Source organism: Tenrec ecaudatus, chromosome 16, assembly GCF_050624435.1.
Source record: "Tenrec ecaudatus isolate mTenEca1 chromosome 16, mTenEca1.hap1, whole genome shotgun sequence".
NCBI lineage: Eukaryota > Metazoa > Chordata > Mammalia > Afrosoricida > Tenrecidae > Tenrec > Tenrec ecaudatus.
In genome coordinates, this window is record NC_134545.1 from 4,212,451 (window position 1) to 4,229,122 (window position 16,672).

At 48.0% G+C, this 16,672-nt stretch overlaps 3 non-coding genes and 1 pseudogene across 3 annotated transcripts; 3 read left to right on the forward strand and 1 right to left on the reverse strand.

Annotated features, from left to right (window-relative positions):
- Nucleotides 1-1,395: 1,395 nt before the first annotated feature.
- Nucleotides 1,396-8,441, forward strand: LOC142429580 (breast cancer anti-estrogen resistance protein 1 pseudogene; annotated as a pseudogene).
- TRNAA-UGC (transfer RNA alanine (anticodon UGC)) lies at nt 6,386-6,457 on the reverse strand. Its single transcript has one exon. It is a non-coding gene; the product is annotated as a tRNA-Ala (tRNA).
- A 1,262-nt stretch (nt 8,442-9,703) lies between the features above and the next one.
- On the forward strand, nt 9,704-9,776 carry TRNAF-GAA (transfer RNA phenylalanine (anticodon GAA)). Its single transcript has one exon. It is a non-coding gene; the product is annotated as a tRNA-Phe (tRNA).
- Nucleotides 9,777-15,418: 5,642 nt separating this feature from the next.
- On the forward strand, nt 15,419-15,490 carry TRNAA-UGC (transfer RNA alanine (anticodon UGC)). Its single transcript has one exon. It is a non-coding gene; the product is annotated as a tRNA-Ala (tRNA).
- The last annotated feature ends 1,182 nt before the right edge of the window (nt 15,491-16,672 follow it).

The following is a 16,672-nucleotide window of genomic DNA, read 5'->3' on the forward strand; positions in this document are numbered from 1 at the left end:
CTGAGTCTTCTCCTCCCCGTGACCCTTCTGTAGGGATGTCCAATTGCCTACAGGTGACTTATTTCTTTGATATTGATACCTGATCCCTTTGACACCTCGTGATCACACAGGCTGGTGTGCTTCTTCCATATGGGCTTTGTTGCTTCTGAGCTAAATGACCGCTTGTTTAACTTGAAGCCTTTAAGACCCCAGATGATAAATCTTTTTGATAGCTGGCACCAAAAGATTTCTTCACCACGTTTGCTTATTTACCTGCTTTGTCTTCAGCTATCATGTCAGGAAGGTAAGCATCATGGAATGCCAGTTTAATAGAACAAAGTGTTCTTGCGTTGAGGAGTACTTGAGTGGAGGCCCAATGTCCATCTGCTACCTTAATATTAAACCTATAAATATATGCACATAGATCTATTTCCCCATCCTATATAAATATATTTACATATGTATATGCCTGTATTAAGACCTCTCTAAATGTCCTGTGCCTCCTAGTTCTTTCCTCTATTTCCTTTTACTTTCCTCTTGTCCCACTCTCATGCTCACTCTTCATTTGGGTTTCAGTAATTCCTCTCCGTACATTGCCCTTGATCAATCCCTACCAGGCCTCCTACATCCTCCTTGCCACTGATTTTGGATCACTTGTTCCCTCGTCCCTGAGTTAACACCACTTCCTTTTCCCCACCTCTCCCATGTCCCCCAGAACTGTGGGTCCCATTGTTTTCTCCTCCAGATTGTTTATCCAGCCTATCTTATCTAGATAGACCTGCAGAGATAATAATGTGCACAAAAACAAGACAGAGCAAAACAAAGCAGCAAAAAAAAAAAAGCCTATAAAAGTTCAAGGTCTGTTTGTTGACCTTTAGGAGTATTTTCTGGTTGAGTCTGATGGAGTGCCACTCCCTGACCTCAATGTTTATTTCTGGTACTCCTTTAGGACTTCCTTGCTCTGCTCCCCTTGCTGTTCTGTTGCTCGCCTTAGTCTTTTGCCTCAGTGTGGTGGGATCAGATTGGGTGCAATTCCCACACTGTGTCTCCAGTGTTGTCCCTGGTAGGGCTATGGGTCAGTGAGGGATGCCATGTCTCATAGTGGGGTCGGCCATGTGGTTCTCTGCATTGGCTGCTCTGAGCGGGGATATAGCCTCAAGGCTCTTTATGGTTTCTTTCAAGATGCATCCACGTTGCCACCAGGCGCCTTATTTGTGTGGACACTGGGCTGAGTAGGTGCCCATGAAAGGTTAGCAGAGGTCCCTGTGTGCTTACTTGCTTCTGAGGTGTCATCAAGTCAGCTCTGACTCAGCACCCTGTGTGACAAGCAAACACTGCCTAGTCCCGGGCGTGCCTGCAATGGTTATGTGTAAACCCCCTGTCGCCTCTGCAGAAGCAGCATTTGGCGACACTCTAATGTCAATCCACCTCTTCCTCATGTTCACGGGACCCTTCCCTTCTGATCACGTGTCCAAAGTACATGAGATCGGTATTGCCAACCTTGCTTCCAAGGAGCTGTCTGGCTGTACTTCTTCCGAAGACGAGTACGTGCTCTCCCGACAGTCCATGGTACTTCTCAATATCCGTAGCCAACAGCATAATCCGAATGCCTTCATGGTGCGAGCCTCCTTACTCATCCTCCAAGTTTGCCAGGCGTGCGATGGGATTAGAAAGACCATGGCTTGGTTCAGTCCGACCTTCACACTTGTGCAGCAGACAGGCCCAAGGCACTACTGTGTCCTTTGATTTCCTGATGGCTGCTTCTGAGAGCATTGGTTGTGGACCCAACCAAGATGACTGCATTCTCCATTTGATAGATTTGAGGATATTGATTTGTACCTGCTCCCCCCACCCCCACACTTTTGCTCATGTATTTTTCCTAAATTCCTGCTGATAACCATTGTATACCACATAAATCCTATTAACACATAAAACAGCAAATGCTGTTAGGTGACGTGGGGTCAGTTCCGACTCGCAGTGACCTGCTCCACGCACAGCCCAGTCCTGCACCAACTTCAGTTGTCCTTCTGTTGGAGCCTGCCTCTCCACGTGACCCAGCATGTCATTTTCTTGGAAGTGTTCCCTCCTGACAACATGGGCAAAGGACATGAGACAAAGGCTTACCATCTGTGCTTCTAAGGCAGTGGTTCTTAACCTGTGGGTTTAGACCCCTTTGGGGGTTGAATGACCCTTTCACAGGGGTCACCTAAGACCATCGGAAAACACCTATTTCCGATGGTCTTAAGAAGCAAGACACCGCTTCTCTATCCGTCCCCAGGCAGGTCCACCCATATTACAGATACACCCACCTATGAGTATCCGGCATAAAGACTGTTCCCCATGCTACCCCATGCTCCAAGACAAAATTCCATTTACTTGTCATTAGAAATAAATATTTCACAATATAGAATTTCATACTGTTTTGTGATGAATCACTATGCTTTCATTATGCTCAACTTGTAATCGTAAATACATCCTGCCTATCAGATATTTACATGACAATTCATAATGGTAGCAAAATGACAGTGATGAAGTAGCAACAAAAAGAATTTTATGGTTAGGGGTCACCATGAGGAACTGTATGAGGAAGGTTGAGAACTGCTGCTCTAAGGAGCATTTTGGCCGTCCTACTTCAAAGACAGCTATGTTTGCTCTTGTGGCAGTCTGGTCATTTCAATATCTGTCAGCACTATAATTCAGACTTACAAGTTCTCAGTCTTCCTTATTCAGAGTCCAACTTTCACACTTATCTGAGGCAATTCAAAACACCATGACTTACATTGAAAATACCATGCTCAAGTGCTCACTTTCAGCAGAAGTTCTCTATCAGCATGTGGTCAATACCCTCCCTCCCATCCTGGTGCCTCATTCTCCTTCAGGTCACCCAGCATCTCTGGTTATGTGCTCAGCACCCAGGTGGAGCACCGTGAGAGGATACCACCCTGGTTATAAACCGCGCAGCAGTCCCTTGCTCTGTTCACACAACTGCCTCGTGATCCATGGACAGCTTGTGCATGAGTGCCAGGAAGGGTTCTAGAATCCCACTCTTCTCAAAGAGCTGAACGGAAAATTTCAAGGGGCACCTGGAGAAGACAAAGTATTAAAATGAAATGTCCAAAGACCCAGGGTTAGAAAACCAGAAACAAAGAAAACGAGAGAAGATCTTACACTGAACTCAAGAGACACTCAAGCTTCAGGTTGCATTGTGGAAGATTCTATGGGCAAAGCCTTGAGAGACACTCAAGCTTCAGGTTGCATTGTGGAAGATTCTATGGGCAAAGCCTTGAGAGACACTCAAGCTTCAGGTTGCATTGTGGAAGATTCTATGGGCAAAGCCTTGAGAGACACTCAAGCTTCAGGTTGCATTGTGGAAGATTCTATGGGCAAAGCCTTGAGAGACACTCAAGCTTCAGGTTGCATTGTGGAAGATTCTATGGGCAAAGCCTTGAATGGTGCAGGAAGCATCAAAAGAAGATGGAAAGAATGCACAGCCACTGCACCAAAAAGAACTCGCCGACATTCAACCATTTTAAGAGGGAAGTAGCAGGTGAATAAGAAGTCCAAGCTGCACTGAAAGCACTAGCCAGAGACAAGGCTCCAGGAATTGCTGGAACACCAGTTGAGATGTTTCAACAAGCTGATGAGCCCCTGGAAGCACTTCGCTAGTCTATGTCAGGACATTTGGGAGCCAGCTACTTGGCCAACTGACCGGGAGGGATCCATAGTTTCAGCCATTCAGAACCAAAGTGGCCCGACAGACCTGCTCCAATTACAGAAGAATGTTCATTAATATTACATGCCATGGGCAACAAACAACAGAAAGATGGGTCGAGGGAGAGAGCGAATGGTGTAAGATCTGAAAATAATAATAATGATAATTTATCAAGGGTTCGGGAGGGTGGGAGGGTGGGGGAAGGAGGAAAACAAATGAACTGATACCAAGGGCTCAAATAGAAAGAAAATGTTTTGAAAAGGATGATGACAACATATGTACAAATGTGCTCAACGCAATGCATGTATGGGTTGTTATAAGAGCTTGTAAGAGCCCCCAGTAAAATGATTTATTAAAATAAAGTATACACACACACACATTACATGCCAGTAAAAGTTTGCTGCTGATCATCCACCAACAGTTGTAGCAGTACATTGACAGGAAACTGCCAGACGTTCAGGCCGGCTTCAGAAGAGGGCATGGAAGAGGGGATATCATTGCTGACGTCAGATGGATCCTGGCTGAAAGCAGAGAATCCTAGAAAGATGTTTACTTGTGTTTTATTGACTAGCCAAGGCATTTTACTCTCTAGATCACAGGCATACGAGGTCACTGAAAACACTGGCTTGTATCCCGCCCCTTAGCCCTCAAGGGACACTCTTTGCTTTTCAATATTCTGTAAAGATGAACTGAGGCACAGGAAGAGTGAGAGGTAAACTGAGGCACAGGGAGATGGACAAAGATAGTTGACAGGACAAAGGGAGAGCAGAACCAGAAATAGCTTTATTAGGGGGCAGCTCCTGGGTGAAGCCCCATGATCTAGCAAGTAGTCCAGGGGAACCACGGGCTTTGCCCGGGGTCTGGGGTTTTTAAAGGGAAGCGGGTAGAGGGAGGTCGTGCTGCAGCAGTAAGATTTATGGCTCAGGATGCAGTTTCTCAGCTCTGGCAGGCAGGCTGTTCTCAAGGAGCCAGGCATTCCAGGCACTGTTTTCCGGTCTCCTTATTTCAGGGAGGCAGCTGCTGACCTCCTGGATGTGCAGTGAAGCGGGGGGTGGGGGGGTCTGCTTTAGCCTGCTAAAGCATATGTATGCTTTAGCCCATACATATTCTAGAGAGGTCTTGTGCAGCTGATTCACCCAGTGCGGTGCATCATCTGATCTCTTGGCTGCTGCTTCCATGAGCATCGTGGATCCAGGACGTAAACCCTTGGCTGGCAGCGTCAATCCTTTCTCCGTTTCTCAGAAGGGTACCTTTTGGTCCCGTTGTGAAGAGTTTGGTTTTCCGTCCATTGAGTGATAATCCATACTGAAGGCTGCAATCCTTAATCTGCAAATGCTTCGAGCCTCCTTCAGTTTCAGCAAGCAAGGTTATGCCATGAGCATGTCGCAGGATGTTGATAAGCCTCTCACCGATCCTGATGTCACCTTCCTCCTAGAAGCCAGCTTCTCTGTGTATTTGCTCAGCATACGGATCGAGCAAGTATGATGGGATAGGACCCTGAGGCACACCTTTCCTGCGGTAGAAACCATGCAGTATTCCCTTGTTCTGTTCGCACAATTTCCTCTGGATCCATGGACAGATTCTACCTGAGCACAATGAAGTGTTCTAGAATTCCTATTCTCAAGGCTAGCCACAGGATGTTATGATCCACACAATAAGACACAGGTAAACATCTTTCTATAATTCCAGGTCACTTTTCCCCCAGCCTTGCCGCCACCAGACCCAAGGGTCCCCAGATTGGAGGTGAGTCCTTTACCCACTTCCCCTTTCCAAGTCACGTGCAAATTCTGCTGACTTCACCTCCAGAATGTATTCAGAACCTCTCTCCCCTCATGTCCACTGACACCCTGCTTCTACGAATGTCCTACTGGGTCAGGCCTGCAGCCTCCGTGTGTTCTTCAAATGGGCGCCAGGGGGAGCGTTTTGAAAGAGAAATCAGATCTGTTGCCTCCAGCCACCAGTCAACTCAGGGCAGTACTACCCCTCCCTGTAGGGTCTCTGGGTTGGAATCCACTCAGTGTTTGTTGAGACTCTCAGCGAGCTCCTGGCAGGGGCTTGCTTTCTGTCTCAGCAATCTCCCCTTTGCTCTCTGCAACCACTGGACCTTTACGCTTGTCTTTTCCTCTGTCCCATGTGCTCGTTCCACAGATTTTCAATGTCCACTCAGGCCTTTGTTTGACAGTTTAACCAAAGCACTGCATGGTTCAGCCTCCATCCCATCGTTTGCGTTGCCTTCCTAACGTTGCTGATTGTGATTCCCGTGGACCAGAATGTACATCCCATGGGTGTGCAGAACCATCACTTGGCTTAAGCAGGATCATCACCAACCAGGGTACTTGACCCACGTGGGCACATAGGTGGTGTCCAATGTGTGCACCATTCCTGACATTAGACACTCGCGCATAATTTAATGAACAGCCAGTTGCAAACCACTCCTTGGAAATCAGTTGGTCAGCCTGATAAGCATAGGTAGGCAAGTTTGTTTTAGAAATACAGATTCAGGGGCCCAAACCTCCAAGCTGATCGGATGCAGGCTTGCAGGAAAGACCCTGGGCATTTGTCCATAAGAACGGAAGCGTTTCCCTCAGCCAGGGCACTAGGCGGCTCACTGGGGTTCGTAGACTCTCCTTTCTTCATCTGCCTTGGGATTCATATTGAAAAGAAGGCGGGAGGAGTGGGGAGAAAACAAGGAAGTGGAGATGCCGGGGATTGAACCCGGGGCCTCATACATGCAAAGCATGCGCTCTACCACTGAGCTACATCCCCTCAGCCGACTGCCCACTTCCGTGAGTAGTAATACAGGAAGTGAGATTTTCGCTCTGCCCGCGTTTCGGGAACAAAGTGTGCTTCCAGGGACTTCCGGAAGTTGTTTTGCAATTTAGAAAAACAACCCACCAGTCATATCTGTAAAGACACTTGAAACGGCGTCTGCCATTATTATATAGGACTAAGCGGAGGATGCTTGCTATAGCTCGTCCTCGTTAGTATAGTGGTGAGTATCCCCGCCTGTCACGCGGGAGACCGGGGTTCGATTCCCCGACGGGGAGGCTGCTTGACCTTTTGCAAATTCTTCTAACGGCAAAAATGTGGTTTCTTTCCCGTTCCATGTGCTCGAAGAATTAATAAATAAGAAGAGGTGTGAATACCCTTCTAACGCAGTAATCTTGGGGGCACCTTCAGGAAACCGTGCCCTTGAGAAATAAGCTGAAAATAGGTCATGCCTGATCAATGGGCTCAAGAAAGAACGTTTGTGTGGCCGGCACCGGTCAGGCGGTGTTTCCTTCGTCGTGCACAGGGTCACGAAGAGGTGCCCAGACCATAATAAATGATCAAAAATAAATTAAAGAAATAAAAAAATAGAAAACAGGTGTAGTAGGTTTATAGCACTGTGCTGCGTAGGTTCCCTTTCTGCTTACCCTGCTGAGTCAAGGAATGTCCTCTTCTTCCCTTTTACAATGAAAACGAAAAAAACTCCAGGTGTATTAAAAGACATGTATACACTGGAGCTAGAGCTGGCCATGGAGGCTCTGTCCCGGCCGCAGCAGGCTGTCAGTGCCACTGTGGCCCACCTCCTGGACCTGCTGCGGGGCGGGGGCTGGCGTGGTGTCCCGGAGCCTCAGGAGCTCCAGGGGCAGGACCTGCGGGCAGCTGTGACTGCCGTCCAGGGGGCTGTGCATGAGCTGCTGGAGTTTCCCCTCAGCGCGGTCAGCAACGCTGCCCCTACGTCCGACCGCACCCTGCACGCCAAGCTCAGCTGGCAGCTGCAAAAGATGGAGGATGTGCACCAGACGATGGTGGTCCATGGCCAGGCCTTCAACACTGGCAGAGGAGGCCCAGGGGCCACACCTGAGGACCTGGACTGTCTAGTGGCCTGCTCACGGGCTGTGTCCGAGGACACCAAGCAGCTGGCCTCCTTTTTGCACGGCAATGCCTCACTGATCTTCTGAAGGACCAAGGCCCCTGCCACAGGGCCCGAGGGGGGCGGCACCTTGCACCCCAACTCTGCCGACAAGGCTTGCAGCATCCAGTCACGGCCTCTGCCCTCACATCCCAAGATTACCTCCCAGGACTCTCCAGATGGGCAGTACAAGAACAGCTAAGGGGGTTGGATGGAGGACTAAGACTATGTCCTCCTGCAGGGGAAGGAAGTGTTTGAGAAGACACAGAAGGAGCTGCTGGAGAAAGACAGCATCATGAGGCAGCGGAAGGGCCAGCTGGAGCTGCAGCAGCTGAAGCAGTTTGAGCGACTGGAGCAGGAAGTGTCAGGGCCCATGATCACGACCTGGCCAACTGTACCCCTGCCCAACCTCTGGTGCCAGGGCGGGCGGGCGGCCTGGGACCCTCGGACTGGCAGCTGCTGCTCTTCTACCTGGAGCAGTGCGAGGCCAAACTGACCACGCTGACCAATGCGGTGGATGCTTTCTTCACCGCGGTGTCCACCAACCAGCCTCCCAAGATCTTCGTGGTGCACAGCAAGTTCGTCATTCTCAGTGCCCACAAACTGGTGTTCATCGGGGACACGCTGTCACGGCAGACCAAGGCAGCAGATGTGCGCAGCCAGGTGACTTACTACAACAACCTGCTCTGCGACCTCCTGCGTGGCATTGTGGCCACCACCAAGGCCGCCGCCCTGCAGTACCCGTCCCCTGCTGCTGCCCAGGACATGGTGGACAGGGTCAAGGAGCTGGGCCACATCACCCAGCAGTTCCACCGTGTCCTTGGCCAGCGGCAGCTGCCTGAGGGCAGATGACCGGAGGGTATTGGCAATGGGGAGGCAGCAATGTTCTGAGCTTTCCCTGGCACCATCCTGAGTTGCCAGGCCACAGGCTGGGGACAGGTTGCCCCAGACTGCCCAGGGATGTGTACATATTTATGACAGGGCAAGATGTGGGATGGAGAAGTCACACAGAGCTGGTCTCCAGGAGCCAAGTCTGAGGGCACTGTTGCCTGGGACGGGCCAGAATGCGAGGGTGGGCTGGCTGCCAACACAAGGCCAGGCCAGGGATGTGGCAGGTCCTGTGTGTGACCCCTGGGGTGACCTGAGTCCCTGTGTCCTGCTAACCCCCCTACAGGGCAAGTACAGTGTGGTGTGTGCCCTGCCTGCACCAGAGGAAAACCCTAAAGAACTACTTTTCATTATTGATTTTCCAAATCATTTGAATAATAGTCTACATTTAAATAAAATTTCAAAAATACTTTTAAAAAGACATGTATACATAAATAACATACATGCTTATATCCATTGCCTATGCAAAAGGAAATAGACTGCCCACCTGCCTGCCTGGTTTAGCCACTATACCTCTTCTAACCTGATTTTCTCTCTGTTCCTCCCACGCTGGTTTCAGCCTCAACGCCTTTTCCTGCGCTGCACCCCTTTCCACAGTGCAATTTTCTTCCTAGCCTTGGCATTTCCTCCAAACTCTCTTAAGGTGTTTCTTAGTCAGCGGTCTGCAAACATTTACTGGCTGATTTCGTAGGGTGCTGGACGGCCCAACTCCCACTTCCTGGTCCTCTCCCGTGCAGCAATGTTACCCCGCCACCCACCTCCCACGGGAGCCCAGCGCCCAGATCTTGATCTCCCTGTTGGATCACCTCCGGAGACGTGGAGTCACGTCTGGAAGTCGGATGTGAGTCGCTCGGCGCCCCACGAGGGCACTTTCTGCTCAAGGGGTCCGCCCAGAACTTGCAGCAGCCAGCAACGCGTCACATCTCAGCCGGTTTGCGAAGCTGCACCCCAAGGATGACCTTATTCCTGGGTGCAAAGAAGCGAGCTTGAGAAGCTGAGGGAGCATCTGCGACGCCCTTGCTCTTCCTGGGGCTGTCATTCCAGATCCTGGAGATCCTCGGGCAGATCATGGACGGAGCAATCAGTAAAGAAGATAATATAATCGAACAAGTGACGTGGGTCGTGTCGGGGCGCGTGATCAGGAGACAAGCAGTAAACCCCACAAGCTCGAGCCCCGGCAGTGCAAACCTTGAGGAGGATGAAAGCACATGCGCTTGCCGTCGGCCGCCGAAATAGCTCAGTTGGGAGAGCGTTAGACTGAAGATCTAAAGGTCCCTGGTTCGATCCCGGGTTTCGGCAGTAGCCACGTCATCCGTTTTCTTTGCGAGTTAAATAGGGAAACAAAAAAATTATTCTGTAAATCTTCACCTTATTTAAAATATGAAATTTTAAGTTTTTCTATAAGTTTAATTTTGTTTGAGAAGAATTTCAAAGCAAAATATATATATATATATGCATACCTATACATGAAGCTGGAAGAAAGACGGGGCTTGAGTCCTTGCAAGAGTTAGTCTCTGCAACCCGCAGGGGCAGCAGCTCTGGAGTGAGTGACTAATTCTGTCCAATCAATAGGGATTTTACTGCATTTAAATAAACCTCAAAGGGTATGGAAACTCCCTTTGGGGGCGCATTTAACAAGGACAAGTTTGGCCAGGTTGCATTCATTGTATTTCACAAATGCCTAGCTATGCTCATATATACTTGTATCTAGGCACTTATATGGTCAGAAACTCGAACTCACTTCCACTGCGTCGACCCTATGGATGGCCGAGTAAACATGCTCCTATGCGTTCCGGTGACTGGAACTTTAAGGGCGTAGAAAGCCTTATCTGTCTCCCGCTTACGTGCTTGTAAGTGCAGATATATGAGATAGAAATTGATCGAGTAAGAAACCCGATTTAAAATCAGAGTTTTCACTAAACTGTAAAAGAACTGGAGGACGAGGCGCAGTGCTAGGGAACGCCTATCTTCCTTAAAGGACCAGCTTGCAAACCAAAAAGTAGCGCCAGTCCTCGTTAGTATAGTGGTGAGTATCCCCGCCTGTCACGCGGGAGACCGGGGTTCGATTCCCCGACGGGGAGGCTGTGAGGTTTTTTTTTCCTTAAAAAAACCAAAAACTACAATTCTCATTAAGTTTGTTAGCATTCAGTTACTTTTGCTTAGAAGAGTCACTCTAACAGCTAAGTTACATTCTGCCCCGAGGTCTTCCGTGACATTCTGCTGGTCCTGTCACACTTTTTCCTGAATAGTTGGCCACAGGTTCAGGAGAAATACAAAGACCAAGTGCTCACCTGAAGCCTTATCTTCCATGTTGTGCCCTCCCGCAGTGCTCGTGTAAATGGTTTGGTCTATATGATGGCATTTCCCGGGGCGGGATTGTCAACTTCTAGGGTCCAAGACTGCTCACTCTGCTGCAAATGTTTCATCTTCTGTCTTGTCATCAGCCCAGAGGCTGGACCTCAGAGATTGTTCGTGGATTTGAGACCAGGAGTGGCCTGGCTCTAGGTCCTGTGCTTTCGTTCTTTGATTTGTGTGACTCCTCTCTCTCTCTCTCTCTCTCTCACACACACACACACACACACACACACACACTCATCCCACAAATGCAAAGGGGACTCAAAAGTTATGGGGTTTTTGTTGGCGGGGGGGTGGGGGGAAATAGAACTTAAAAAGGAATAGAACTTTCCCAGGAACTCTCTGAAGCTCTCAGCCTCTTCTGAGTATCTGTTTTACCAAATCCTAGCAGTTACAGGGCTTGGCTAACCCAAAGGTGAGTCGTTCAAAGCCACCAGTCAGTTGGCTCCTTTCCAAAGGTGAGTCGTTCAAAGCCACCAGTCAGTTGGCTCCTTTAAAGGACTCACAGCCTTGGAAAATCCTGGGGGGCAGCGGGGGAGGGGGGGGGAACAGTTCTGTTTTGTCCTCTGAGGCCACTGTGAGTAGCAGCGATGCCCTGGCAGCGGGTTTGGGTTTATGATGAGCCAAGCACACTGCTAGGCACTGGGAAGAGGGGGGGGGGAGGGAAGGACCCTGTGATGGGTGCTGTGGAGAAAACCAAACCCCGAGGGTTGGAGAGAATGAGTGGGACCCTCAGGCCGCTTTAGAGAGGCGACCTGTAAGGTCTTTCCAAAGAGGTGACATGCATGTCAATGCCTTGTCAAGGAAAACAGTGTCTGAGCAGAGGGGACAGCAAGGGCAAAGCTCTCAAGTGGGAAGGAGGCCTGGAGAGGGGAGTTAGGAGGGAGGATTCCACCCTCAGAGTTGTGTGTGCAGCAGCATCTGATTCATTTGGAGCTGGTCGCTCCGGCTGCGGTGCCAGTGGGCAACAGAGGGCGCAGAGACCCGTGCCCAACCATGGCTTGCTCACAAGCCATATATCTACAATGCCCTGGCTTTCAGTACCATCTTTCTGTTTTGCTGAGGCGTCGTGGGTGGATCCTTCTCACATGGCCTCCCACTTCCTGGGGAGGACTAAGGACAGAGGGTGGCTTCCACAGGGCCTTGTTCTGCACCACATGTCGTTTCTGTCCTGTCTCTCACCACTCAGGGTCAGTAAAGCATCAGTGGACTCCAGGGGGAATGTGAACAGAGGCGTCCCTGCACCAAGACAACGGAAAATCCCACCGCCCCCCAAATCTGATTCTGGCTATGCAATGCCTTCAAGTAGGCTGGGTTCCTAGGACCCCATGAGAACAGGGTAGATTTGTCCCCGAGGTCTTTCAAGGCTGTAATTTGTGTGGAAGCCGACTACCACATCTTTCTCCCGGGGAGTGGTTGGTGGGATCTAGCTGCCAATATCTTTTGGTTAGCAGCCCAGCACTTAAATTCTGTGCCACCCAATAAAAAGCACATTTCTTTTTTTAAAAAAATCGTTTTATTAGGAGCTCATGCAACTCTTATCACAATCCATACATACATCACTTGTGTGAGGCACATCTGTACATTCATTGCCCTCATCATTTTCAAAACATTTGCTCTCCACTTAAGCCCTTGGCATCAGGTCCTCATTTTTCCCCTCCTTCCCCGCTCCCGCCTCCCTCATGAGCCCTTGATAATTTATAAATTATTATTTTGTCATATCTTACCCTGTTCGACGTCGCCCTTCACCCACTTTTCTGTTGTCCGTCCCCCAGGGAGGAAGTCACATGTAGGTCCTTGTAATCGGTTCCCAATAAGTACATTTCTAATGGGAATAATTCACATAACTAAGCACATGCCTGTTCTAAATGTCTTATGTGTAACTTTCTGACGTCCTCACAAGGACCTTAGGAGTCCCTGTTATAGATGAGGAAACTGAGGCCCAGAAGGTTCAGCCACAATGAATTCCCTACTGCCCTGTACAGCGTGCTCGCTGTCGGGGAGCCTGGAGCCCAGGTGCATGCTGCTCTCTTCAGGTCTCTGAGCCCTTCTACACCACTCAAGGGCCCGGGATGACTGCAGGGTGCTAACCCTGGCCTCTTCTCTTCCCTGGTATGATTCACGGGCTCGGCTGGGGGGCTATGCCCACGGAGCCGATTCTGACACATAGTGACCCCATAAGAGACATAGTAGAATTGCTTCTTTCTGGAAATATAAATCTTCCTGGCAGCAGAGAGCCTCATCTTTCTCGCGAGTCTTGGTAAGATGCTAGCTCACAAAGATTCTTTCGAATGCAGTATTGCAGAGACCCTTCTTCTGAATGTGAGACACGTGCTCAGATTCCGAGGTGGCACGGCTGACATTTAGTCTCTGCAATATGGTGAGGGGACCAGTCCTGCCATGTAACGTCGAAGACAGAGTCGAATGAAGCCTGGCCCGGCTTCAGAGAAACTGGACGGTGGGAGCTGGCTGCCCAAACCTGCTCTCGACATGTATTTGAACTTGTTTGATTGGCCTTGCCATAATTATTTGGAGTGCTTTTGTGCAAGATTCTAAAAAAGTTTATCATCCAGTTTTTCCCTTTCCTTATCTTGGTTACCGCATAGGGGGCAGAATACGGCATCCCCCTCCAGGAAATAACCCAAAAAGAAATAGAGTTCCTGACCCTGATTTACCTTATACAGGGGCTTGCAATGGAAATGGCATAAGAATAGTTAACAAAGAAAGATGTACAAATTCCTTTTAGTAGTTTAAGTTTTATGGAATGGTTAGCAAGAAGAGGGCCTCCGTGTTGTTTGAAGTCCACCAAAGCAAAGCTACCTATTGTGAGACAACTCACACCTTGGTACAGAAAGACTTTTGGGAGTTTAATTTATGAGAACTTAGTGGAAAAGTAAGAACAAGAAATGAAAGCCTTAGAGGAACAGCCTAAGAAAGAACAGAAAGAACAGCAGCCAAAGCCTGTCAAGTAATTTTTGATAATGAAATGTATTAATGTTTTATTGATCTCATAGTTAGAACAATGCGCCCTAGTTGGATGAAGTGTGCTCAGTTATTGTTAGAAGGTTTATGTCTATCACCCTTGTAAGAAAATGTTTTAGTTTCAAGATGTACTAATTTTTAACCAAGAATCATGATGTGATTGATGTAACTTGTTACGGTCTTGTGGCCTGAGAATTTCCTAATGTATGATCTCAGGCCGTAAGCTTTAAGCCAAGAAAAAGAATATATAAGTTTGCCCCGGGCCAGCGGGACTCAGTTATTCGAGAAGTTCCGAGGGGGACCAAGCCTGAAAGAGAAACGGGTGAGAGAGAGGAGCGAGAACAAGCAGATTCTTGTCAAGGTCTTCGTTTATTGCTACACAAGCCTCTTTTTAAAGGGTGAGGCAAACAAAGGAATTCCAAGGGAAGGTAAAAAAAGGAAGGGAGGGGGTGTAGAGCAAACAGGGTAGACAGACACAAATCTACGGTTGGAATGTCCGGTGCTGGAGTAAACAAAGGTGGGCCATGTGGCGTTTGTCAGGATAAGATAAGGTTGAGGCTGCCGGGCAGGCAATATGGAGTTGGTTTTGTCAGGCTGATTATGTCCGGTTCCCAACATAAGTTGAAGCTTTGCATGAATAAAATTGGAACAGTCACCGCAACCTTTGAGTTGTGTGATTTCTGTCTCCCACTCGTCCAAGCCTTACCCACCTAGCGGGGGACCCGAACCCATTGCAGCTGGACCGCAGCAATATGGCACTGGAAAGAACCTTTGTGAGCTACCATCTCCCTGTTCTGGAGACTCCAGAGACAGATGAGGGTCTTGGCTCCCATCAGGATTTATAAACGAAGGAAGACAAGACTTTCTACTTCTTTGTTTTTAAATTGTTTTATTAGGGGCTCATAAAACTCTTATCACAATCCATACATACATCATGACTTTCTACTTCTGTAAAGAGTTATTGTCTCAGAAGCTCTACCCTGTCCTACAGGGTGGTCATGGGCTGGCATCAGTCAGTGAGTCTTAAATGATGTGGTTGACATTTAATTCACATACCATACAGGGCAATCAATCGTTCGACTATATTAAAAAGTTGTGCAATCACCACCACAATCAGTTTCAGAACTCTTCATTTGTAGTCCAGTGTTAGTCTCCCATTTCCCCACACCCACCCTGCCATAGCCCTAAGGCACTACTGCGTTTCTCAGAGGAGGATTACTTAGAATCTGGTTCTTTTAAATTTGCGCGTATATATGAATTTATTCGGGGGGGAGCTGGAATGGCTCCCAGTTTTGATAGTTTGGTGGTTTTAAAGGGAGCATCTATAGAATAAAGATCTACCACCATCGAGTCCATTCTGACTCACATGGACCCTACACAGGGTTTCCAATGTTGTCGATCTCTATGGGAGCAGATCGCCTCAGCCAGAGAAACCAGAAATGTGAAATCATTTGTTTTGCTGTGACTTAACAGCAACTAATAACAATAACAGCATTTATTTGAATATACAATATTCAAAATAATTAATTATTCAAAGAAAAAGGAAAATAAACCTCCATAATATTGTATAGCAGAGATTTTCTGTACTCTGCTTGGCATGTGTGGGGGATGTAGCTCAGTGGTAGAGCGCATGCTTTGCATGTATGAGGCCCCGGGTTCGATCCCCGGCATCTCCACTCCTTTTGCTTCCTTTACTTTTTAAATAATTTTATTGACATATACTTCACCTATCATACAATTTAATAGTTTAATCATTCAATCACAATACGTTTTGTGCAACCACCACCGCTGTTTCAGAACGTCTTCTTCTCATGCTTATAATTGTTAGCTCCCCATTCCCCCACCCTCCCTTCTCCAGTTACTGTTTCTATGGTGCTGTCTTGGATTTCATCCGCTCTCATATAAAACAAAACACACGCACACAAAACAAACAAAAACCCAACAACGACTTGACACAGCCCAGAAAGGCCTCAATCGAAGATGAAGCAGAAAGTATTTTAAACATCAAACAACTTTAAATGGGTCCAAAGGGAGCTCCGAGGATAGAGTATTACATTTCAAGCTAACTACGTCTGCCGTAATTGACGGTACAATGCTCTCTGTATCATGTCACAGCTATTCACAGCCCTCCGCGATGGTCAGAGAGAATTCACTGGAAACACAATCCATGTGTGGACCCTGCAGATGGATTTTTGGATTCCCACTGCCATCTATAGCCTTCTGCACACCAGGTGTTCAGAATTTAAGCTCTGATACCATTCCGTGCTTTGGATTGGGGTTTTATTATTTACAATCAATCACACGGGCTGGTGTACTTCTCCCATGTGGACTTAGTTGACGCCTCCCTTAGATGGGTGCTTGTTTGAAGACAATCCATAGGGGTGCCCAGTCGCTATTCTTTCCCTCTTCAGATAGCCAGGCACCACCTGATTTCTCAGCACACTGTGCTGCAGCACCCCTGTCTTCAGTGATCATGTCAGGAGGGCGAGCATGGGCAGGGCTATGTCATCAGAACGAATTGTTCTTAGAGTAGGACTAGAATTAAGTGTGAATTTTAGAGACATCGTTCGTTATTATTTTATTATAGAGAACTCTATAAATCATCCCCCCGGACCATAAGTTAATTCTATCGATAGTGTCATTAATTTAGCCACTCATATAGAATTTATAATATTGTTAAGAGAAGGAAATTATACAATGATAGGCTGGCTTCAGAGTGTGATACATGAATTGAGTTATGCAGATTAAACTCTTCAGTAACTAAACACCATTTACACAAACATATGGGAGTTGGTGATAGAGCAAAACTTTCAATAATAATCATACTGAACAGGAGGGACCATGCCTCCAAGTTTAAT